Below are 26,361 nucleotides of genomic sequence, written 5' to 3' on the forward strand. Positions count from 1 at the left end.
TCTCCCGTTATACTCCCCGCTCGATATTCAGTCTCGAATCTATCGCCCGTTATACTCCCCGCTCGATATTCAGTATCGAATCTATCTCCCGTTATACTCCCCGCTCGATATTCAGTCTCGAATCTATCGCCCTTTATACTCCCCGCTCGATATTCAGTGTCGAATCTATCGCCCGTTATACTCCCCGCTCGATATTCAGTATCGAATCTATCGCCCGTTATACTCCCCGCTCGATATTCAGTATCGAATCTATCGCCCGTTATACTCCCCGCTCGATATTCAGTGTCGAATCTATCGCCCGTTATACTCACCGCCCGATATTCAGTGTCGAATCTATCTCCCGTTATACTCCCCGCCCGATATTCAGTATCGAATCTATCGCCCGTTATACTCCCCGCCCGATATTCAGTATCGAATCTATCGCCCGTTATACACCCCGCTCGATATTCAGTATCGAATCTATCGCCCGTTATACTCCCCGCTCGATATTCAGTATCGAATCTATCGCCCGTTATACTCCCCGCTCGATATTCAGTATCGAATCTATCGCCCGTTATACTCCCCGCTCGATATTCAGTATCGAATCTATCGCCCGTTATACTCCCCGCTCGATATTCAGTATCGAATCTATCGCCCGTTATACTCCCCGCTCGATATTCAGTATCGAATCTATCGCCCGTTATACTCCCCTCTCGATATTCAGTATCGAATCTATCGCCCGTTATACTCCCCGCTCGATATTCAGTATCGAATCTATCGCCCGTTATACTCCCCGCTCAATATTCAGTATCGAATCTATCGCCCGTTATACTCCCCGCTCGATATTCAGTATAGAATCTATCGCCCGTAAAAATCCCCGCCAGATATTCAGTATCGAATCTATCGCCCGTTATACTCCCCGCTCGATATTCAGTATCGAATCTATCGCCCGTTATACTCCCCGCTCGACATTCAGTATCGAATCTATCGCCCGTTATACTCCCCGCCCTATATTCAGTATCGAATCTATCGCCCGTTACACTCCCCGCCCGATATTCACAATCGAATCTATCGCCTGTTATACTCCCCGCCCGATATTCACAATCGAATCTATCGCCCGTTATACTCCCCGCCCGATATTCAGTATCGAATCTATCGCCCGTTATACTCACCGCTCGATATTCAATATCGAATCTATCGCACGTTATGCTCCCCGCATGATATTCAGTATTGAATCTATCGCCCGTTATACTCCCCGCCCGATATTCAGGATCGAATCTATCTCCCGTTATACTCCCCCCCTTATATTCAGTATCGAATCTATCGCCCGTTATACTCCCCGCCTGATGTTCAGTGTTGAATCTATCTCCCATTATACTCCCCGCTCGATATTCAGTATAGAATCTATCGCCCATTATACTCCCCGCCCGATATTCAGTATCGAATCTATCTCCCGTTATACTCCCCGCTCGATATTCAGTCTCGAATCTATCGCCCGTTATACTCCCCGCTCGATATTCAGTATCGAATCTATCTCCCGTTATACTCCCCGCTCGATATTCAGTCTCGAATCTATCGCCCTTTATACTCCCCGCTCGATATTCAGTGTCGAATCTATCGCCCGTTATACTCCCCGCTCGATATTCAGTATCGAATCTATCGCCCGTTATACTCCCCGCTCGATAGTCACAATCGAATCTATCGCCCGTTATACTCCCCGCTCGATAGTCAGTGTCGAATCCATCGCCCGTGATACTCCCCGCTCGAAATTCAGTATCGAATCTGTCGCCCGTTATACTCCCCGCTCGAAATTCAGTTTCGAATCTATCGCCCGTTATACTCCCCGCTCGATAGTCACAATCGAATCTATCGCCCGTTATACACCCCGACCGATATTCAGGATCGAATCTATTGCCCGTTATACTCCCCGCTCGATATTCAGTATCGAATCTATCTCCCGTTATACTCCCCGCCTGATATTCAGTATCGAATCTATCGCCCGTTATACTCCCCGCTCGATATTCAGTATCGAATCTATCTCCCGTTATACTCCCCGCCTGATATTCAGTATCGAATCTATCGCCCGTTATACTCCCCGCTCGATATTCAGTATCGAATCTATCTCCCGTTATACTCCCCGCCTGATATTCAGTATCGAATCTATCTCCCGTTATACTCCCAGCTCGATATTCAGTATCGAATCTATCGCCCGTTATTCTTCCCGCTCGAAATTCAGTATCTAATCTATCGCCCGTTATACTCCCCGCCCGATATTCAGTATCGAATCTATTGCCCGTTGCACTCCCCGCCCGATATTCACAATCGAATCTATCGCCTGTTATACTCCCCGCCCGATATTCACAATCGAATCTATCGCCCGTTATACTCCCCGCTCAATATTCAATATCGAATCTATCGCACGTTATGCTCCCCGCCTGATATTCAGTATTGAATCTATCGCCCATTATACTCCCCGCTCGATATTCAGCATCGAATCTATCGCCCGTTATACTCCCCGCCCGATATTCAGTATCGAATCTATCGCCCGTTATACTCCCCGCCCGATATTCAGGATCGAATCTATCGCCCGTTATACTCCCCGCTCGATATTCAGTATCGAATCTATCGCACGTTATACTCCCCGCCTGAGATTCAGTATCGAATCTATCGCCCGTTATACTCCCCACTCGATATTCAGTATCGAATCTATCGCCCGTTATACTCCCCGCCCGATATTCAGGATCGAATCTATCGCCCGTTATACTCCCCGCTCGATATTCAGTATCGAATCTATCGCCCGTTATACTCCCCGCTCGATATTCAGTAACGAATCTATCTCCCGTTATACTCCCCGCCTGATATTCAGTATCGAATCTATCGCCCGTTATACTCCCCGCTCGATATTCAGTATCGAATCTATCTCCCGTTATACTCCCCGCCTGATATTCAGTATCGAATCTATCTCCCGTTATACTCCCCGCTCGATATTCAGTATCGAATCTATCGCCCGTTATACTACCCGCTCGATATTCACCATCGAATCTATCGCCCGTTATACTCCCCGCTCAATATTCAGTTTCGAATCTATCGCCCGTTATACTCCCCGCTCAATATTCAGTTTCGAATCTATCGCCCGTTATACTCCCCGCCCGATATTCAGTATCGAATCTATCACCCGTTATACTCCCCGCTCGATATTCAGCATCGAATCTATCGCCCGTTATACTCCCCGCTCGATATTCAGCATCGAATCTATCACCCGTTATACTCCCCGCTCGATATTCAGTATCGAATCTATCGCCCGTTATACTCCCCGCTCGATATTCAGCATCGAATCTATCGCCCGTTATACTCCCCGCCCGATATTCAGTATCGAATCTATCGCCCGTTATACTCCCCGCTCGATATTCAGCATCGAATCTATCGCCCGTTATACTCCCCGCTCGATATTCAGCATCGAATCTATCGCCCGTTATACTCCCCGCTCGATATTCAGTATCGAATCTATCGCCCGTTATACTCCCCGCTCGATATTCAGCATCGAATCTATCGCCCGTTATACTCCCCGCTCGATATTCAGCATCGAATCTATCGCCCGTTATACTCCCCGCTCGATATTCAGCATCGAATCTATCGCCCGTTATACTCCCCGCTCGATATTCAGTGTCGAATCTATCGCCCATTATGCTCCCTGCTCGATATTCAGTATCGAATCTATCGCCCGTTATATTCCCCGCCCGATATTCAGTATAGAATCTATTGCCCGTTATACTCCCCGCCCGATATTCAGTATCGAATCTATCGCCCGTTATACTCCCCGCCCGATATTCAGTATAGAATCTATCGCCCGTTATACTCCCCTCCCGATATTCAGTATCGAATCTATCGCCCGTTATACTCCCCGCCCGATATGCAGTATCGAATCTATCGCCTGTTATACTCCCCGCCCGATATTCAGTATCGAATCTATCGCCCGTTATACTCCCCGCTTGATATTCAGTATCGAATCTATCGCCCGTTATACTCCCCGCCCGATATTCAGTATCGAATCTATTGCCCGTTATACTCCCCGCCCGATATTCAGTATCGAATCTATCGCCCGTTATACTCCCCGCTCGATATTCAGTATCGAATCTATCGCCCGTTATACTCCCCGCCCGATATTCAGTATCGAATCTATCTCCCGTTATACTCCCCGCTCGATATTCAGTATCGAATCTATCGCCCTTTATAGTCCCCGCTCGATGTTCAGTATCGAATCTATCGCCCGTTATACTCCCCGCTCGATATTCAGTATCGAATCTATCTCCCGTTATACTCCCCGCTCGATATTCAGCATTGAATCTATCGCCCGTTATACACCCCGCTCGATGTTCAGTATCGAATCTATCGCCCGTTATACTCCCCGCTCGATATTCAGTCTCAAATCTATCGCCCGTTATACTCCCCGCTCGATATTCAGTGTCGAATCTATCGCCCGTTATACTCCCCGCTCGATATTCAGTATCGAATTTATCGCCCGTTATACTCCCCGCTCGATATTCAGTATCGAATCTATCGCCCGTTATACTCCCCGCTCGATATTCAGTGTCGAATCTATCGCCCGTTATACTCCGCGCCCGATATTCAGTATCGAATCTATCGCCCGTTATACTTCCCGCCGGATATTCAGGATCGAATCTATCGCCCGTTATACTCCCCCTCGATATTCAGTGTCGAATCTATCGCCCATTATGCTCCCTGCTCGATATTCAGTATCGAATCTATCGCCCGTTATATTCCCCGCCCGATATTCAGTATCGAATCTATCGCCCGTTATACTCCCCGCCCGATATTCAGTATAGAATCTATCGCCCGTTATACTCCCCTCCCGATATTCAGTATCGAATCTATCGCCCGTTATACTCCCCGCCCGATATGCAGTATCGAATCTATCGCCCGTTATACTCCCCGCCCGATATTCAGTATAGAATCTATCGCCCGTTATACTCCCCGCCCGATATTCAGTATCGAATCTATCGCCCGTTATACGCTCCCCCCGATATTCAGTATCGAATCTATCGCCCGTTATACTCCCCGCCCGATATTCAGTATCGAATCTATCGCCCGTTATAAGCCCCCCCCGATATTCAGTATCGAATCTATCGCCCGTTATACTCCCCGCCCGATATGCAGTATCGAATCTATCGCCCGTTGTACTCCCCGCCCGATATTCAGTGTCGAATCTATCGCCCGTTATACTCCCCGCCCGATATTCAGTATCGAATCTATCGCCCTTTATATTCCCCGCCCGATATTCAGTATTGAATCTATCGCCCGTTATACTCCCCGCCCGATATTCAGTCTCGAATCTATCGCCCTTTATATTCCCCGCCCGATATTCAGCATCGAATCTATCGCCCTTTGTATTCCCCGCCCGATATTCAGTATCGAATCTATCGCCCGTTATACTCCCCTTCGATATTCAGTATCGAATCTATCGCCCATTATACTCCCTGCTCGATATTCAGCATCGAATCTATCGCCCGTTACACTCCCCGCTCGATATTCAGTATCGAATCTATCGCCCGTTACACTCCCCGCTCGATATTCAGTATCGAATCTATCGCCCGTTACACTCCCCGCTCGATATTCAGTATAGAATCTATCGCCCGTTACACTCCCCGCTCGATATTCAGTGTCTAATCTATCGCCCGTTACACTCCCCGCCCGATATTCAGTATAGAATCTATCGCCCGTTACACTCCCCGCCCGATATTCAGTATCGAATCTATCGCCCGTTACACTCCCCGCTCGATATTCAGTATCGAATCTATCGCCCGTTACACTCCCCGCCCGATATTCAGTATCGAATCTATCGCCCGTTACACTCCCCGCTCGATATTCAGTATAGAATCTATCGCCTGTTATACTCCCCGCCCGATATTCAGAATAGAATCTATCGCCCGTTATACTCCCCCCCCCCCCCGATATTCAGTATCGAATCTATCGCCCGTTATACTCCCCGCTCGATATTCAGTATCGAATCTATCGCCCTTTATATTCCCCGCCCGATATTCAGTATCGAATCTATCGCCCGTTATACTCCCCGCCCGATATTCAGTCTCGAATCTATCGCCCGTTATACTCCCCGCCCGATATTCAGTATCGAATCTATCGCCCGTTATACTCCCCGCCCGATATTCAGCATCGAATCTATCGCCCGTTATACTCCCCGCTCGATATTCAGTATCGAATCTATCGCCCGTTATACTCCCCGCCCGATATTCAGTATCGAATCTATCGCCCGTTATACTCCCCGCCCGATATTCAGTGTCGAATCTATCGCCCGTTATGCTCCCCGCCCGATATTCAGTATCGAATCTATCGCCCGTTATACTCCCCGCCCGATATTCAGTATCGAATCTATCGCCCGTTATACTCCCCGCCCGATATTCAGTGTCGAATCTATCGCCCGTTGTGCTCCCCGCCCGATATTCAGTATCGAATCTATTGCCCGTTATGCTCCCCGCCCGATATTCAGTATCGAATCTATCGCCCGTTATACTCCCCGCCCGATATTCAGTGTCGAATCTGTCGCCCGTTATGCTCCCCGCCCGATATTCAGTATCGAATCTATCGCCCGTTATACTCCCAGCCCGATGTTCAGTATCGAAACTATCGCCCGTTATACTCCCCGCTCGATATTCAGTATCGAATCTATCTCCCGTTATACTCCCCGCTCGATATTCAGTATCGAATCTATCTCCCGTTATACTCCCCGCTCGATATTCAGTAACGAATCTATCTCCCGTTATGCTCCCCGCTCAATATTCAGTATCGAATCTATCGCCTGTTATACTCCCCGCCCGATATTCAGTATCGAATCTATCGCCCGTTATACTCCCCGCCCGATATTCAGTATCGAATCAATCGCCCGTTATACTCCCCCACCCCCGATATTCAGTATCGAATCTATCGCCCGTTATACTCCCCGCTCGATATTCACTATCGAATCTATCGCCCGTTATACTCCACGCTCGATATTCGGTATGGAATCTATCGACGTTATACTCCCCACCCGATATTCAGTATCGAATCTATCGCCCGTTATACTCCCCGCTCGATATTCAATATCGAATCTATCGCCCGTTATACTCCTCGCTTGATATTCAGTGTCGAAACTATCGCCCGTTATCCTCACCGACCGATATTCAGTATCGAAACTATCGCCCGTTATCCTCCCCGACCGATATTCAATGTCGAATCTATCGCCCGTTATACTCCCCGCTCGATATTCAGTATCGAATCTATCGCCCGTTATACTCCCCGCCCGATATTCAATATCGAATCTATCGCCCGTTATATTCCCCGCTCGATATTAAATATCGAATCTATTGCCCGTTATACTCCTCGCTGGATATTCAGGATTGAACTATCGACCGTTATTCTCCCCGCCCGTTATTCAGTGTCGAATCTATCGCCCGTTATACTCCCCGCTCGATATTCAGTATCGAATCTATCGCCTGTTATACTCCCCGCCCGATATTCAGTATCGAATCTATCGCCCGTTATACTCCCCGCTTGATATTCAGTATCGAATCTATCGCCCGTTATACTCCCCGCCCGATATTCAGTATCGAATCTATTGCCCGTTATACTCCCCGCCCGATATTCAGTATCGAATCTATCGCCCGTTATACTCCCCGCTCGATATTCAGTATCGAATCTATCGCCCGTTATACTCCCCGCCCGATATTCAGTATCGAATCTATCTCCCGTTATACTCCCCGCTCGATATTCAGTATCGAATCTATCGCCCTTTATAGTCCCCGCTCGATGTTCAGTATCGAATCTATCGCCCGTTATACTCCCCGCTCGATATTCAGTATCGAATCTATCTCCCGTTATACTCCCCGCTCGATATTCAGCATTGAATCTATCGCCCGTTATACACCCCGCTCGATGTTCAGTATCGAATCTATCGCCCGTTATACTCCCCGCTCGATATTCAGTCTCAAATCTATCGCCCGTTATACTCCCCGCTCGATATTCAGTGTCGAATCTATCGCCCGTTATACTCCCCGCTCGATATTCAGTATCGAATCTATCGCCCGTTATACTCCCCGCTCGATATTCAGTATCGAATCTATCGCCCGTTATACTCCCCGCTCGATATTCAGTGTCGAATCTATCGCCCGTTATACTCCGCGCCCGATATTCAGTATCGAATCTATCGCCCGTTATACTTCCCGCCGGATATTCAGGATCGAATCTATCGCCCGTTATACTCCCCCTCGATATTCAGTGTCGAATCTATCGCCCATTATGCTCCCTGCTCGATATTCAGTATCGAATCTATCGCCCGTTATATTCCCCGCCCGATATTCAGTATAGAATCTATTGCCCGTTATACTCCCCGCCCGATATTCAGTATCGAATCTATCGCCCGTTATACTCCCCGCCCGATATTCAGTATAGAATCTATCGCCCGTTATACTCCCCTCCCGATATTCAGTATCGAATCTATCGCCCGTTATACTCCCCGCCCGATATGCAGTATCGAATCTATCGCCCGTTATACTCCCCGCCCGATATTCAGTATAGAATCTATCGCCCGTTATACTCCCCGCCCGATATTCAGTATCGAATCTATCGCCCGTTATACGCCCCCCCCGATATTCAGTATCGAATCTATCGCCCGTTATACTCCCCGCCCGATATTCAGTATCGAATCTATCGCCCGTTATAAGCCCCCCCCGATATTCAGTATCGAATCTGTCGCCCGTTATACTCCCCGCCCGATATGCAGTATCGAATCTATCGCCCGTTGTCCTCCCCGCCCGATATTCAGTGTCGAATCTATCGCCCGTTATACTCCCCGCCCGATATTCAGTATCGAATCTATCGCCCTTTATATTCCCCGCCCGATATTCAGTATTGAATCTATCGCCCGTTATACTCCCCGCCCGATATTCAGTCTCGAATCTATCGCCCTTTATATTCCCTGCCCGATATTCAGCATCGAATCTATCGCCCTTTGTATTCCCCGCCCGATATTCAGTATCGAATCTATCGCCCGTTATACTCCCCGCCCGATATGCAGTATCGAATCTATCGCCCGTTATACTCCCCGCCCGATATTCAGTGTCGAATCTATCGCCCGTTATACTCCCCGCCCGATATTCAGTATCGAATCTATCGCCCTTTATATTCCCCGCCCGATATTCAGTATTGAATCTATCGCCCGTTATACTCCCCGCCCGATATTCAGTCTCGAATCTATCGCCCTTTATATTCCCTGCCCGATATTCAGCATCGAATCTATCGCCCTTTGTATTCCCCGCCCGATATTCAGTATCGAATCTATCGCCCGTTACACTCCCCGCTCGATATTCAGTATCGAATCTATCGCCCGTTACACTCCCCGCTCGATATTCAGTATAGAATCTATCGCCCGTTACACTCCCCGCTCGATATTCAGTGTCTAATCTATCGCCCGTTACACTCCCCGCCCGATATTCAGTATAGAATCTATCGCCCGTTACACTCCCCGCCCGATATTCAGTATCGAATCTATCGCCCGTTACACTCCCCGCTCGATATTCAGTATAGAATCTATCGCCCGTTATACTCCCCGCCCGATATTCAGTGTCGAATCTATCTCCCGTTTTACTCCCCGCTCGATATTCAGTATCGAATCTATCTCCCGTTATACTACCCGCCTGATATTCAGTGTCGAATCTATCGCCCGTTATGCTCCCCGCCCGATATGCAGTATCGAATCGATCGCCCGTTATACTACCCGCTCTATATTCAGTGTCGAATCTATCGCCCGTTATACTCCCCGCCCGATATTCAGTATCGAATCTATCGCCCGTTATACTCCCCGCCCGATATTCAGTGTAGAATCTATCGCCCGTTGTACTCCCCGCCCGATATTCAGTATCGAATCTATCGCCCGTTATACGCCCCCCCCGATATTCAGTACCGAATCTATCGCCCGTTATACTCCCCGCCCGATATTCAGTATCGAATCTATCGCCCTTTATACTCCCCGCCCGATCTTCAGTATCGAATCTATCGCCCGTTATACTCCCCGCCCGATATTCAGTATCAAATCTATCGCCCGTTATACTCCCCGCTCGATATTCAGCATCGAATCTATCGCCCGTTATACTCCCCGCCCGATATTCAGTATCGAATCTATCGCCCGTTATACTCCCCGCCCGATATTCAGTATCGAATCTATCGCCCTTTATACTCCCCGCCCGATCTTCAGTTTCGAATCTATCGCCCGTTATACTCCCCGCCCGATATTCAGTATCAAATCTATCGCCCGTTATACTCCCCGCTCGATATTCAGCATCGAATCTATCGCCCGTTATACTCCCCGCCCGATATTCAGTATCGAATCTATCGCCCGTTATACTCCCCGCCCGATATTCAGTATCGAATCTATCGCCCGTTATACTCCCCGCCCGATATTCAGTATCAAATCTATCGCCCGTTATACTCCCCGCTCGATATTCAGTCTCAAATCTATCTCCCGTTATGTTCCCCGCTCAATATTCAGTGTCGAATCTATCGCCCGTTATACGCCCCCCCCGATATTCAGTATCGAATCTATCGCCCGTTATACTCCCCGCCCTATATTCAGTATCGAATCTATCGCCCTTTATACTCCCCGCCCGATCTTCAGTATCGAATCTATCGCCCGTTATACTCCCCGCCCGATATTCAGTATCAAATCTATCGCCCGTTATACTCCCCGCTCGATATTCAGTATCGAATCTATCGCCCGTTATACTCCCCGCCCGATATTCAGTATCGAATCTATCGCCCGTTATACTCCCCGCTCGATATTCAGTCTCAAATCTATCTCCCGTTATGTTCCCCGCTCAATATTCAGTGTCGAATCTGTCGCCCGTTATACTCCCCGCTCGATATTCAGTATCGAATCTATCTCCCGTTATACTACCCGCCTGATATTCAGTGTCGAATCTATCGCCCGTTATGCTCCCCGCCCGATATGCAGTATCGAATCGATCGCCCGTTATACTACCCGCTCGATATTCAGTGTCGAATCTATCGCCCGTTATACTCCCCGCCCGATATTCAGTATCGAATCTATCGCCCGTTATACTCCCCGCCCGATATTCAGTGTAGAATCTATCGCCCGTTGTACTCCCCGCCCGATATTCAGTATCGAATCTATCGCCCGTTATACGCCCCCCCCGATATTCAGTATCGAATCTATCGCCCATTATACTCCCCGCCCGATATTCAGTATCGAATCTATCGCCCTTTATACTCCCCGCCCGATCTTCAGTATCGAATCTATCGCCCGTTATACTCCCCGCCCGATATTCAGTATCAAATCTATCGCCCGTTATACTCCCCGCTCGATATTCAGTATCGAATCTATCGCCCGTTATACTCCCCGCCCGATATTCAGTATCGAATCTATCGCCCGTTATACTCCCCGCTCGATATTCAGTCTCAAATCTATCTCCCGTTATGTTCCCCGCTCAATATTCAGTGTCGAATCTGTCGCCCGTTATACTCCCCGCCCGATATTCAGTCTCAAATCTATCTCCCGTTATGTTCCCCGCTCAATATTCAGTGTCGAATCTATCGCCCGTTATACTCCCCGCCCGATATTCAGTATCGAATCTATCTCCCGTTATGTTCCCCGCTCAATATTCAGTGTCGAATCTATCGCCCGTTATACTCCCCGCCCGATATTCAGTATCGAATCTATCGCCCGTTATACTCCCCGCTCGATATTCAGTCTCAAATCTATCTCCCGTTATTCTCCCCGCTCGATATTCAGTCACGAATCTATCTCCCGTTATGTTCCCCGCTCAATATTCAGTGTCGAATCTGTCGCCCGTTATACTCCCCGCTCGATATTCAGTATCGAATCTGTCGCCCGTTATACTCCCCGCTCGATATTCAGTATCGAATCTATCGCTCGTTATACTCCCCGCTCGATATTCAGTATCGAATCTGTCGCCCGTTATACGCCCCGCTCGATATTCAGTATCGAATCTATCGCTCGTTATACTCCCCGCTCGATATTCAGTATCGAATCTATCGCCCGTTATACTCCGCGCCCGATATTGCCCTTAGATATCGGGGTGCTGCCATTGGACCGGAGAATTGCAAATGTTACACCCCTGTTCAAAAAAAGGGTGTAAGGATAAACCTGGCAACCACAGGCCAGTCAGTTTAACCTTGGTGGTGGGGAAGCTTTTAGAAATGATAATCTGGGACAAAATTAATAGTCACTTGGACAAGTGTGGATTAAAAAAGGAAAGCCAGCACGGATTTGTTAATGGCAAATCGTGTTTAACTAACTTGATTGAGTTTTTTGATGAGCTAACAGACGGTTGATGGGGCAATGCGGTTGGTGTGTATGTGGACTTTCAAATGGCGTTTGATTAAATGCCACATAATAGGATTGTCAGCAAAATTGAAGCCAATGGAATAAGCGGGGCAGCGGCAGCATGGATTTGAAATTGGCAATGTGACAGGAAGTAAAGAGTAGTAGTGAACGTTTGTTTTTCAGACTGGAGGAAGGTATACAGTGGTGTTCGCCAGGGCTCGGTACTAGGACCACTGCTTTTTTTGATATATATTAATGACTTGGACTTCGATGTACAGGGCACAATTTCAAAATTTGTAGATGACACAAAACTTGGAAGTGTCGTAAACAGTGAGGAGGACAGTGATAGACTTCAAGAGGACATTGACAGGCTGGTGGCATGGGCAGATACATGACAGATGAAATTTAACGCAGACAAGTGCGGAGTGATACATTTTGGCAGGAAGAATGATGAGAGGCAATATAAACTAAATAGTACAATTCTAAATGGGGTGCAGGAACAGATGGGGATATATGTGCACAAATCTTTGAAGGTGGCAGGACAGGTTGAGAAAGCGGTTAAAAAAGCATACGGGATCCTGGGCTTTATGTATAGAGCCATAGAGTACAAAAGCAAGGAAGTAATGTTGAACCTTTATAACACACTGATTTGGCCACGACGGAGTGTTATGTCCAATCCTGGGCATCGCACTTTACGAAGGATGTAAAGGTCTTAGAGAGGGTGCAAAAAAGATTTACTAGAATGATTCCAGGGATGAGGGACTTCAGTTACGTTGATAGACTGGAGAAGCTGGGATTGTTCTCCTTAGAGCAGAGAAGGTTAAGAGGAGATTTGATAGAAGTGTTCAAAATCATGAAGGGGTTCAGATAAAGTAAATAACGAGAGACTGTTTCCATTGGCGGAAGGGTCAAGAACCAGAGGTCACAGGTTTAAGTTGATTGGCAAAAGAATCAAAGGTGACATGAGGAAAAACTTTTTTACACAGCGAGTGGTTATGATCTGGAATGCGCAGCCTGAAAGGGTGGTGGAAGCAGATTCAATCGTGGCTTTCAAAAAGAAATTGGATAAATACTTGAAGGGAAAAAATTTGCAGGGCTATGGGGAAATAGCGGAGGAACAGGACTAACTGGATTGCTGTTACAAAGAGCCGGCATGGGCTCAATGGACCAAAGGGCCTCCTTCTGTGCTGTAATCATTCTATGATTCTAGGTAGTTTTTTATGATTTGATATTAGACAGATAGGTATTTCTAATTGTTCTCATATGTTAAAATGGATGTCAGCAAAGCATAACAGTCACATGGGATGGATTCTGACTTGACAAAAAATCATTGCATCAATGATAGGTAATATTGCGACTGGACATATGGGTTTCTATACAATTAAATTGATATTACTTATTTAGCCTGCAGAAATACAGTTTAGTCTGTGATATTTTTTGCTGTCTGACATCCAAAAGCCAGGGTGGGAATCCCATGTAAATTCTAACATGAAATTTATTGCAATCAAGCCAATAAGTCTTATTTGACAAATGTAATAGTTGTATGAAGTATTGACTGAATGTACTGGTAAAGTGAATGCTGTAGATGTAGTGTATATGGATTTTCAGAAGGTATTCGAGAAGGAGGCTTGTTAGAAAAATTCAGGCATATGCTATGAGGAAATGTAACAGCATGGGACAGACAGAAAACAAAGAGTTACAATAAATGGATATTGATCAGATTGGAGAATAGTTGGAAGTGGTGTTCCCCAGGGATCAATGCTGAAGACTTTGGTGCTCAGAGTATATAGACAATTTGGACTTTGACATAGAGAAAACAATCTTGAAATTTGCTAACAGCACATAAGTAGCAGTTTTGGAAAACAGTGAGAAGAACTGTAAATGGCTTTAGGAAGACACACAGGGGTTAGTGGAAGGGCTAACCAGGTGGAAGATACAATTTAATATGGATAAGTGTAAAGTAACACATTTTGGGAGAAAAATAAAGAATGGAAATAGTTTTGGATTGGTCTAGCAAAGAGTCAGGACATACACAATGGGCTGAATGGCCTTCTCCTGTGTTGTAAACCTTTATAGTTCTACCTGAGCTACATTATCTCTATAAGGGTGGAAAGCAAATGCTACAGATTATAGATTATAAGCGACACAGTACACTTATGGGAACAGTTGTCAAACTGTTTAATGGGAAAATTGGCATTTCCAGGCCCTGAATTGTAACACAAATATCACCACACAGCTTGTTGAAGACTGCTAGACTGGGAGGTCAGACAAATGCTGTCCAAAAGCAAGCATAAAGAGAACATTGTCTTGATGGATGGTCTGAACATTTCACTGAGGAATTAAATTGACCATAACAATCAATACAGATTGATCTTGACAAGGAAGGAGTCATAGGGTTTGATTTAAATAGTAACCCATTATTGAAATTATTAAGACTATGGAGATATTTTAAAATTATAACTGACTTGCCATCACAGGTGTTTAAGTCTTTAGTTCTCATAAATTGTTAATAACATTTGGGACGGAGATAACCTACGGTTGATTTTGAAGAGTCATTGTAAATCTGCAAAGAGAATGATTAAAAATGTGGCAACTGAGAGATAGGGAGAGTGTCCATCAACATGCACGCTGAAAGGAATTATGACAGTAATTATTTTTAATCTCAGAAAATTAGCATGAGTAAAAAGCATCAAAGTAGATTAAGATTTAGATGTTTTACTTTGGTGGTTTGTCAGTTGAATGCCAGAGACTATGCATGAATTGCACAGCATACACCAGTATTTTGAGGATTGCATTCTGTGATTGTATCCATTTTCTGTGAAAACCACAAACGAGTGGCCCAGTTCATACATTAAGAAAATCTCCAAGCACTTAAAAAAAATCTGACAATAGCTTATGAACATCATCCTTCTTAAAGTTACAAATCCTGAATTATACTTCAAATTTATGTTCCTTTCCAGCTTGTTGTTAATGAACTGTAAATTTTGGGAATCGACCTATGATGTGGAATCATAGAATTTTACAGCACAGGAGGCCATCATGCCTGTGCCTACTCTTTGAAAGAGCTATCTAATTAATTCTACTCCCCTACTCTTTCCCCATAGACCTGCAAATTTTCCTTTTCAACTATATATCCAATTAACTTTTGAAGATTACTATTGAATCTGCTTCCACCGCCTTTTTAGGCAGTGCATTCATAACAAGTCACTGCTTAAAAAAAAAGTCTCCATATCTCCCCTCTGATTATTTTGCCAATTATCTTAAAGCTATGGCCTCAGGTTACAGACCCTCCTGCCAGTGGAAACAGTTTCTCCCTATCTACTCTTTCAAAACCCTTCATAATTTTTATTAAATCTCCCCTTAACTTTCTCTGTTCTAAGGAGAACAACCCCAGCTTCTCCAGTCTATCCACATAACTGAAGTCCCTCATCCCTGGTACCATTCTGGTAAATCTTCTCTGCACCCTCTCCAAGGCTTTGACATCCTTCCTAAGGTGCGGTGTCCAGACACAATACTCCAGCTGAGGTCTAATCAGTGATTTATAATGGTTTAGCATAACATTGTTGCTTTTGTGCTCTCTGCCTCTATTTATAAGGCCAAGGGTCCTGCATGCTTTTTTAATAGCTTTGTCAACCTGTCCTGCCACCTTTGAAGATTTCTATACATATATGCCCAGGTCTCTCTGTTCCTGCATACCCTTTAAAATTGTACAATTTATTTATATTGCCTCTCCTCATTCTTCCTCCCAAAATGCATCATTGTAAAGTGAAGAGGCGTATTGCAGGAAGAACACTAATATTACACAGGGGACCCCTCCAGTATTTCAGCAATAGCTCTTTTGAAGTTTTAAATATGGATTTTATGTGTTTCTGTAGTGCTAATGTAAGAGCTGAAAAATCTGAAAAATCTGGATGATGCATGTAAACCACATAATGTTAATGGTTGATGATCATATCATCTACAATCATTTTGTAGACTATTACATGAAATCATTCAACTTACTCTACAATCTGACAGATTGTGGGAAATGTTGAAGTTATACAGAACAGTGGGCACGTTTGATAAAAGACTTTTAGAAATCAGCATAGTCAGCATTACTGGTGGACAGACTGCTTTGAGACTGAGATTACATACAGATGGGGCTCTTTGCTGTCACCATATTTGCTCAGTCTGCACTTAGAAAACATAAAAATATAAAAGAATGGAATGAAAAAAGATGGTTTGTCCTGATGAGTCTATTTCCAAGAAAAGATACAATTTGAAATATCTTTAACACAGAAACATAGAAAATAGGAGCAGGAGTAGGCCTTCGAGCCTGCTGCACCATTCAGTACGATCATGGCTGATCCTCTATCTCAATACCATATTCCCACTCTCTCCCCATACCCCTTGATGCTTTTTGTGTCCAGAAATCTATCTAGCTCCTTCTTAAATATATGTAAGGAATCTTACAACACCAGATTATAGTCCAACAGTTTTATTTTAAAATCACAAGTTTTCGAAGGAGGTAAGCTCCGAAAGCTTGTGATTTTAAAATAAAACTGTTGGACTATAACCTGGTGTTGTAAGATTCCTTACATTTGTCCACCCCAGTCCATCACCGGCATCGCGACATCATGGCTTCTTAAATATATTCAGTGATTTGGCCTGCACAGCCTTCTGTGATAGAGAATTCCACAGGTTCACCACCCTCTGAGGGAAGAAATTTCTCCTCATCTCAGTCCTAAATGTCCTACCTTGTATCCTGAGACTGTGACCCCTCATTCTGGACCCCCCAGCCAGGGGAAACATCCTCCCTGCATCCAGTCTGTCCAGCCCTTAACTTTTCCCAACATGTTTAATCCTTTGAGAGAGATGAGAGATGATTAATCACAGATAAAACTGCCAAAAAAAAAACAAGTGAAAGCACATGGAAAAACAAAAACCTAGGATTATAGATAACATCGATCTGTTGGATCGGAATGAAATAGCCTGACAAGATCTTATAATCAGGGTGAATAAAGCAAACAAGAGTTGTGGTATGGTCGCACACAGTGGCAAAACTCAGATGGTGGTTTTCTAGGAACATAGGAACAGGAGTAGGCCTTTCAGCTCCGCCATTTGATAAGATCATGGCTGATCTGTGATCTAACTCCATATACCTGCCTTTGGCCCATATCCCTGAATACCTTTGGTTGCCAAAAAGCTATCTATCTCACATTTAAATTTAGCAATTGAGCTAGTATCAATTGCCATTTGCGGAAGAGAGTTCCAAACTTCTACCACCCTTTGTGTGTAGAAATGTTTTCTAATCTCGCTCCTGAAAGGTCTGGCTCTAATTTTTAGACTGTGCCCCCTACTCCTAAAATCCCCAACCAGCGGAAATAGTTTCTCTCCATCCGCCCTATCTGTTCCCCTTAATATCTTATAAACTTCGATCAGATCACCCCTTAACCTTCGAAACTCCAGATAATACAACCCCAATTTGTGTAATCTCTCCTTGTAACTTAACCCTTGAAGTCCGGGTATCATTCTAGTAAACCTACGCTGCACTCCCTCCAAGGCCAATATGAACTCAAGGTGCGGTCTAACCAGGGTTTTGTATAGATGCAGCATAACTTCTGCCCCCTTGTACTCCAGTCCTCTAGATATAAAGGCCAGCATTCCATTAGCCTTCTTGATTATTTTCTGCACCTGTTCATGACACTTCAATGATCCATGTACCTGAACCCCTAAGTCCCTTTGGACATCCACTGTTTTTAACTTTTTACCATTTAGAAAGTTTTCTGCATACAGAAAGAAGCTGACTCAGTTGGTATAGTCTTATTGCATCAAAATTTCATGAGTACTGATGAGTTCAAATTGTCTACATAAAACATTCAGGGGGTAATTGTAACTTAACTCGCCTGATGGGAAACTGACTGGCTTGAATCGGCCGCCCCCTTTGACATCTCGCCCGATTTTACTTTTCATTGCAGTCAATACATTAGGTTAGAATTACTTCCTCAATTTTTTCTTGTTCAAAATATTTCCATTTAACAAACAAAAAAATGTTGAAAGAGTGACTGCTTATTGGTGGTGAGACATGGATGCTAAAGACAGGGTGGCATAAAAAGATTGAGATTGCTGGCGTTTCTGATGAAAAGTTACCACATGATGTTAAATGTGGATCTTACCATCTGACTGCATGGCTGACATATGGGCTAAATATTTTACTTCTGCATTTCTGGCGTATGTCTGGAGCAAATGCTGCAAATTTCTTCAACCACAGCCCATGAATCATGGGACAGTGATGTGCAATATGGTCTTCCAGCATGTATGGGAGCTCAGAAGTAGAATTTGTAACTCATTGTTAAGGATAGTCAAAATTTCTTCCAACTGATCAGTAGGAAGACAAAAGCCATCAGTTTTGGTTCTCTTCTTAAAGTCCATTCCTTTTCATTGACTTCATTCCCTCTGACCATTCACTCAGGCTGAATCAGGCCATGTGAAACCTTGGCATCATATCTTACCTAGAGCTATGGTTCAAATCCTGCACTTTATTCATCACCAAAACACCTTACCTCCACCTTCATATTATCACTTGTTTCTGCTGCTGTCACATCCCCATCACCATAGAGTCCCTATCCATGCCTATGTCACCTCTAGATTTGACTTCTCCAACATTCGCCATGCCAACCTTCCATCTGCCACTTTCCATAAACTTCAACCTGTCCAAAACTCAACTGCCCTTATCCTGTCCCACATTAATTGCCGTTTACCCATCAGCTCCATCCACACTGACCTGTCTCCTAGCGCATTCAATTTAAAATAACCTCTGCCACCTCTGCCCGACTCTCTGGATCTCGATCCATAAACCTTTCCACCTCCCGACTTCTATTTCCACCTTTAAAACCTTCTCAAATCCATCTTTGCAACCAAGGTTCTTTCTACAAGTATATAAAAAGGAAGAAATTAGCGAAAGTAAACATGGGTCCCTTAGAGGCAGAGACAGGAGAAATTATAATGGGGAATAAGGAAATGGCAGAGACGTTAAACAAATATTTTGCATCCGTCTTCACAGTAGAAGACACAAAAATCATACCCGAAAAAGTGGGGAACCAAGGGTCTAATGAGAGGGAGGAACTTAAAGTAATTAAGATTAGTAAAGAAAAAGTTTTAGAAAAATTAATGGAACTAAAAGCTGACAACTCCTTTGGACCTGATGGCCTACATCCTAGGATTTTAAAAGAGGTGGTTGCAGAGATAGTGGATGCATTGGTTTTGATCTTCCAGAATTCCCTAGATTCTAGAATGGTCCCTGTGGATTGGAATGTAACAAATGTAACCCTGCTATTCAAGAAAGGAGAGAAACAGGGAACTACAGGCCAGTTAGCCTGACATCAGTCGTCAGGAAAATGCTAGAATCTATTATTAAGGACATAGTAACAGGGCATTTCATATCATAATATGATTAGGCAGAGTCAACACAGTTTTATGAAAGGGAAATCATGCTTGACAAATCTATTAGAGTTTTTTGACAATGTAACTAGCAGGTTAGATAAAGGGGAACCAGTGGATGTTGTATATTTGGATTTTCAAAAGACATTCGATAACGTGCCACATAAATGCCACAAGAGGTTGTTACACAAGATTAGGGATCATGGGATTGGGGGTAATATATTAGCATGGATTGAGGATTGGTTAACGGACAGAAAACAGAGAGTAGGAATAAATGGGTCATTCTCAAGCTGGCAGGCCGTGACTAGTGGAGTGCCGCAAGGATCAGTGCTTGGGCCTCAGCTATTTACAATCTATAAAAATGACTTAGAGTGTAATGTATCCAAGATTGCTGACAATACAAAGCTAGATGGGAAAGTAAGCTATGAGGACGATGCAAAGAGTCTGCAAAGGGATAGCGACAGGTTAAGTGAGTGGGCAAGAAGGTGGCAGATGGAGTATAATGTGGGGAAATGTGAAGTTATTCACTTGGAAGGAAAAATAGAAAAACTGATTTTTTAAAAATGGTGCGAAACTATTAAATGTTGCTGTTCAGAGAGATTTGGGTGTCTTTGTACAAGAAACACAGGAAGTCAACATGCAGGTACAGCAAGCAATTAGGAAGGCAAATGGTATGTTGGCCTTTATTGCAAAGGGTTTGGAGTACAAGAGTAAGGAAGTCTTGCTGCAATTGTAGAGAGCTTTGGTGAGTCCACACCTAGAGTACGGTGTGCAATTTTGGTCTCCATACCTAAGGAAGGATGTACTTGTCTTAGTGGTGGTGCAGCGAAGGTTCGCTAAATTGATTCATAGAGTCATAGAGTCATAGAGTTATACAGCACGGATAGAGGCCCTTCGGCCCATCGTGTCCGCGCCGGCCATCAAGCCCAGTCTAATCTAATCCCATATTCCAGCATTTGGTCCGTAGCCTTGTATGCTATGGCATTTCAAGTGCTCATCCAAATGCTTCTTGAATGTTGTGAGGGTTCCTGCCTCCACAACCCTCTCAGGCAGTGAGTTCCAGACTCCAACCACCCTCTGGGTGAAAAAGTTCTTTCTCAAATCCCCTCTAAACCTCCCGCCTTTTACCTTGAATCTATGCCACCTTGTTATAGAACCCTCAACGAAGGGAAAAAGCTCCTTAGTATCCATCCTATCTATGCCCCTCATAATTTTGTACACCTCAATCATGTCCCCCCTCAGCCTCCTCTGCTCCAAGGAAAACAAACCCAATCTTCCCAGTCTCTCTTCATAGCTGAAGCGCTCCAGCCCTGGTAACATCCTGGTGAATCTCCTCTGCACCCTCTCCAAAGCGATCACATCCTTCCTGTAGAGCGGCGACCAGAACTGCACACAGTACTCCAGCTGTGGCCTAACCAGTGTTTTATACAGCTCCATCATAACCTCCTTGCTCTTATATTCTATGCCTCGGCTAATAAAGGCAAGTATCCCATATGCCTTCTTTACCACCTTATCTACCTGTTCCGCCGCCTTCAGGGATCTGTGAACTTGCACACCAAGATCCCTCTGACCCTCTGTCTTGCCTAGGGTCTTCCCATTCATTGTATATTCCCTTGTCTTGTTAGTCCCTCCAAAGTGCATCACCTCGCACTTTTCCGGGTTAAATTCCATTTGCCACTGTTCCGCCCATCTGACCAACCCATCTATATCGTCCTGCAGACTGAGGCTATCCTCCTCGCTATTTACCACCCTACCAATTTTTGTATCATCAGCGAACTTACTGATCATACCTTTTACATTCATATCCAAGTCATTAATGTAGACCACAAACAGCAAGGGCCCCAGCACAGATCCCTGTGGTACCCCACTGGCCACAGGCTTCCAGTCACAAAAACAACCTTCGACCATCACCCTCTGCCTTCTGCCACTAAGCCAGTTTTGTATCCAAAGTGCCAAGGCACCCTGGATTCCATGGGCTCGTACCTTCTTGACCAGTCTCCTGTGGGGGACTTTATCGAAGGCCTTACTGAAATCCATGTATACCACATCCACTGCGTTACCCTCATCCACGCGCCTAGTCACCCCCTCAAAAAATTCAATCAAATTAGTCAGACATGATCTTCCCTTGACAAAGCCATGTTGACTATCCCTGATTAATCCTTGCTTCTCCAAGTGGAGACTAATTTTGTCCTTCAGAATTTTTTCGAATAATTTTCCTACCACTGATGTTAGGCTCACTGGCCTGTAGTTCCCCGGTTTTTCCCTACTCCCCTTCTTGAATAATGGTACTACATTAGCGGTTCTCCAGTCCTCTGGCACATCCCCAGTGGCCAGAGAGGTTCTGAATATATGTGTTAGAGCCCCCGCAATCTCCTCCTTTGCCTCACACAGTAGCCTGGGATACATTTTGTCCGGGCCTGGTGATTTATCCATTTTTAGGCCTGCTAAAACCGCCAATACCTCCTCCCGCTCGATGTTAATATGTTCGTGTATATCACAGTCCCCCTGTCGTATTTCTATGTCGACGTCGTCTTTCTCCATAGTGAAAACAGATGCAAAAAATTCATTTAGAACCCCTCCTACATCTTCCGGCTCCACACACAGATTGCCATTTTTGTCCCTAATGGGCCCTATTTTTTCCCTAGTTATCCTCTTACCCTTAATATACTTATAAAACATCTTAGGATTTTCCTTTATTTTGCTCGCCAGTGTTTTTTCATGGCCCCTCCTTGATCTCCTAATTTCCTTTTTAAGTATCCCCCTGCACTTTTTGTACTCCTCTAGGGCTTCCTCTGTCCTTAGCCTTTTGTATCTGCCAAAAGCCCTCCTTTTTTTCCTAATCCATTCTCGTATACCCCCTGACATCCAAGGTTCCCTGGAGTTCTTGGAACCACCCTTGACCTTTACGGGAACATGTTGCCATTGTATGGTCTCAATCTCCCTTCTGAAAGACTCCCATTGCTCCGATGCGGATTTTCCTACAAGCAGCTGATCCCAGTCCATTTTGGCCAGATCCTGCCTTATCCTATTAAAATCGGCCTTCCCCCAATTTAGAACCTTTATTTCCGGCCCCTCCCTGTCCTTTTCCATGACCACCTTAAATCTCACCGAATTATGGTCACTGTCACCAAAGTGCTCACCTACTAGCACTTCTTCCACTTGGCCGGCCACATTCCCAAGAATTAGGTCCAGTACCGCCCCCTCTCTTGTAGGACTTTCTACATGCTGGCTCAAAAAGCTCTCCAGGATGCACGTTAAGAATTTTGTACCCTCTAAGCCTTTTACACTCTGAGTATCCCAGTTAATATTGGGGAAGTTGAAATCCCCCACTATTATTACCCTATTATTTGCACAATTTTCTGAGATTTGCCTACATATCTGTTCCTCTATCTCCCCCTGACTGTTTGGGGGTCGAGAGTACACTCCCATCAAAGTGCTTGCCCCCTTTTTGTTTTTAAGCTCCACCCATATGGCCTCATTTGAGGAACCTGCTAATATATCATCCCTCCTTATGGCAGTAATTGATTCTTTAATTAATATTGCGACCCCCCCCCGATTCCTGGGATGAGAGGGTTGCGCTATGAGGAAGGATTGAGTAGAATGGGCCTATACTGTCTGGAGTTTAGAAGAATGAAACATATAAGATTCTAAGAGGGCTTGACAGGGTAGATGCTGAGAAGATGTTTCCCCTGGCTGGAGAGTCTACCAGGGTACGGTAGCATAGTGGTTATGTTACTGGGCTAGTAATCCAGAGGCCTGGACTAAAAAAAAATCCAGAGTCATGAGTTCAAATCCCGCCACGGCAGCTGGCGAATTTAAATTCAATTAATTAATTAAATTCAATTAATTAAATAAAAAAAAAATCTGGAATTAAAATACTAGTATCAATGATGATGGCCATGAAACTACTGGATTGTCGTAAAAACCCATCTGGTTCACTAATGTCCTTTAGGGAAGGAAACCTGTCGTCCTTACCCGGTCTGGCCAAAATGTGACTCCAGACCCACAGCAATGTGGTTGATTCTTAATTGCCCTCTGAAATGGCCAAGCAAGCCACTCAGTTGTAAAATCTCGCTATGAAAAGTCATAATAAGAATAAAACCGGACGGACCACCTGGCATCGGACCACTAGGCACCGGACACGACAACGGCAAAACACCAAGCCCAGTCGACCCTGCAAGGTCCTCCTTACTAACATCTGGGGACTTGTGCCAAAATTGGGAGAGCTGTCCCACAGACTAGTCAAGCAACAGCCTGACATAGCCATACTTACAGAATCATATCTTTCAGCCAACGTCCCAGACTCTTCCATCACCATCCCTGGGTATGTCCTGTCCCACCGGCAGGACAGACCCACCAGAGGTGGCGGTACAGTGATATACAGTCAGGAGGGAGTGGCCCTGGGAGTCCTCAACATTGACTCTGGACCCCATGAAATCTCATGGCATCAGGTCAAACATGGGCAAGGAAACCTCCTGCTGATTACCACCTACCGTCCTCCCTCAGCTGATGAATCAGTCCTCCTCCATGTTGAGCACCACTTGGAGGAAGCACTGAGGGTAGCAAGGGCACAGAATGTACTCTGGGTGGGGGACTTCAATGTCCATCACCAAGAGTGGCTCGGTAGCACCACTACTGACCGAGCTGGCCAAGTCCTGAAGGACATAGCTGCCAGACTGGGCCTGCGGCAGGTGGTGAGCGAACCAACACGAGGGAAAAACTTACTTGACCTTGTCCTCTCCAATCTCCCTGTCGCAAATGCATCTGTCCATGACAGTATTGGTAGGAGTGACCACCGCACAGTCCTCGTGGAGATGAAGTCCCGTCTTCGCACTGAGGACACCATCCAACGTGTTGTGTGGCACTACCACCGTGCTAAATGGGATAGATTCAGAATGGATCTAGCAGCTCAAAATTGGGCATCCATGAGGCGCTGTGGGCCATCAGCAGCAGCAGAATTGTATTCCACCACAATCTGTAACCTCATGGCCCGGCATATTCCTCACTCTACCATTACCAACAAGCCAGGGGATCAACCCTGGTTCAATGAGGAGTGTAGAAGAGCATGCCAGGAGCAGCACCAGGCGTACCTAAAAATGAGGTACCAACCTGGTGAAGCTACAACTCAGGACTACATGCATGCTAAACAGCGGAAGCAACATGCTATAGACAGAGCTAAGCGATTCCACAACCAACGGATCAGATCAAAGCTCTGCAGTCCTGCCACATCCAGTCGTGAATGGTGGTGGACAATTAAACAATTAACGGGAGGAGGAGGCTCTGCAAACATCCCCATTCTCAATGATGGCGGAGTCCAGCACGTGAGTGCAAAAGACAAGGCTGAAGCGTTTGCAACCATCTTCAGCCAGAAGTGCCGAGTGGATGATCCATCTCAGCCTCCTCCCGATATCCCCACCATCACGGAAGCCAGTCTTCAGCCAATTCGATTCACTCCACGTGATATCAAGAAACGGCTGAGTGCACTGGATACAGCAAAGGCTATGGGCCCCGACAACATCCCAGCTGTAGTGCTGAAGACTTGTGCTCCAGAACTAGCTGCACCTCTAGCCAAGCTGTTCCAGTACAGCTACAACACTGGCATCTACCCGACAATGTGGAAAATTGCCCAGGTATGTCCTGTCCACAAAAAGCAGGACAAATCCAATCCGGCCAATTACCGCCCCATCAGTCTACTCTCAATCATCAGCAAAGTAATGGAAGGTGTCGTCGACAGTGCTATCAAGCGGCACTTACTCACCAATAACCTGCTCACCGATGCTCAGTTTGGGTTCCGCCAGGACCACTCGGCTCCAGACCTCATTACAGCCTTGGTCCAAACATGGACAAAAGAGCTGAATTCCAGAGATGAGGTGAGAGTGACTGCCCTTGACATCAAGGCAGCATTTGACCGAATGTGGCACCAAGGAGCCCTAGTAAAATTGAAGTCCATGGGAATCAGGGGGAAAACTCTCCAGTGGCTGGAGTCATACCTAGCACAAAGGAAGATGGTAGTGGTTGTTGGAGGCCAATCATCTCAGCCCCAGGGCATTGCGGCAGGAGTTCCTCAGGGCAGTGTCCTAGGCCCAACCATCTTCAGCTGCTTCATCAATGACCTTCCCTCCATCATAAGGTCAGAAATGGGGATGTTCGCTGATGACTGCACAGTGTTCAGTTCCATTCGCAACCCCTCAGATAATGAAGCAGTCCGAGCCCGCATGCAGCAAGACCTGGACAACATCCAGGCTTGGGCTCATAAGTGGCAAGTAACATTCGCGCCAGATAAGTGCCAGGCAATGACCATCTCCAACAAGAGAGTCTAACCACCTCCCCTTGACATTCAACGGCATTACCATCGCCGAATCCCCCACCATCAACATCCTGGGGGTCACCATTGACCAGAAACTGAACTGGACCAGCCATATAAATACTGTGGCTACGAGAGCAGGTCAGAGGCTGGGTGTTCTGCGGCGAGTGACTCACCTCCTGACTCCCCAAAGCCTTTCCACCATCTACAAGGCACAAGTCAGGAGTGTGATGGAACACTCTCCACTTGCCTGGTTGAGTGCAGCTCCAACAACACTCAAGAAGCTCGA

This window comes from Heptranchias perlo, chromosome 5 (assembly GCF_035084215.1).
Source record: "Heptranchias perlo isolate sHepPer1 chromosome 5, sHepPer1.hap1, whole genome shotgun sequence".
Classification (NCBI taxonomy): Eukaryota; Metazoa; Chordata; class Chondrichthyes; order Hexanchiformes; family Hexanchidae; genus Heptranchias; species Heptranchias perlo.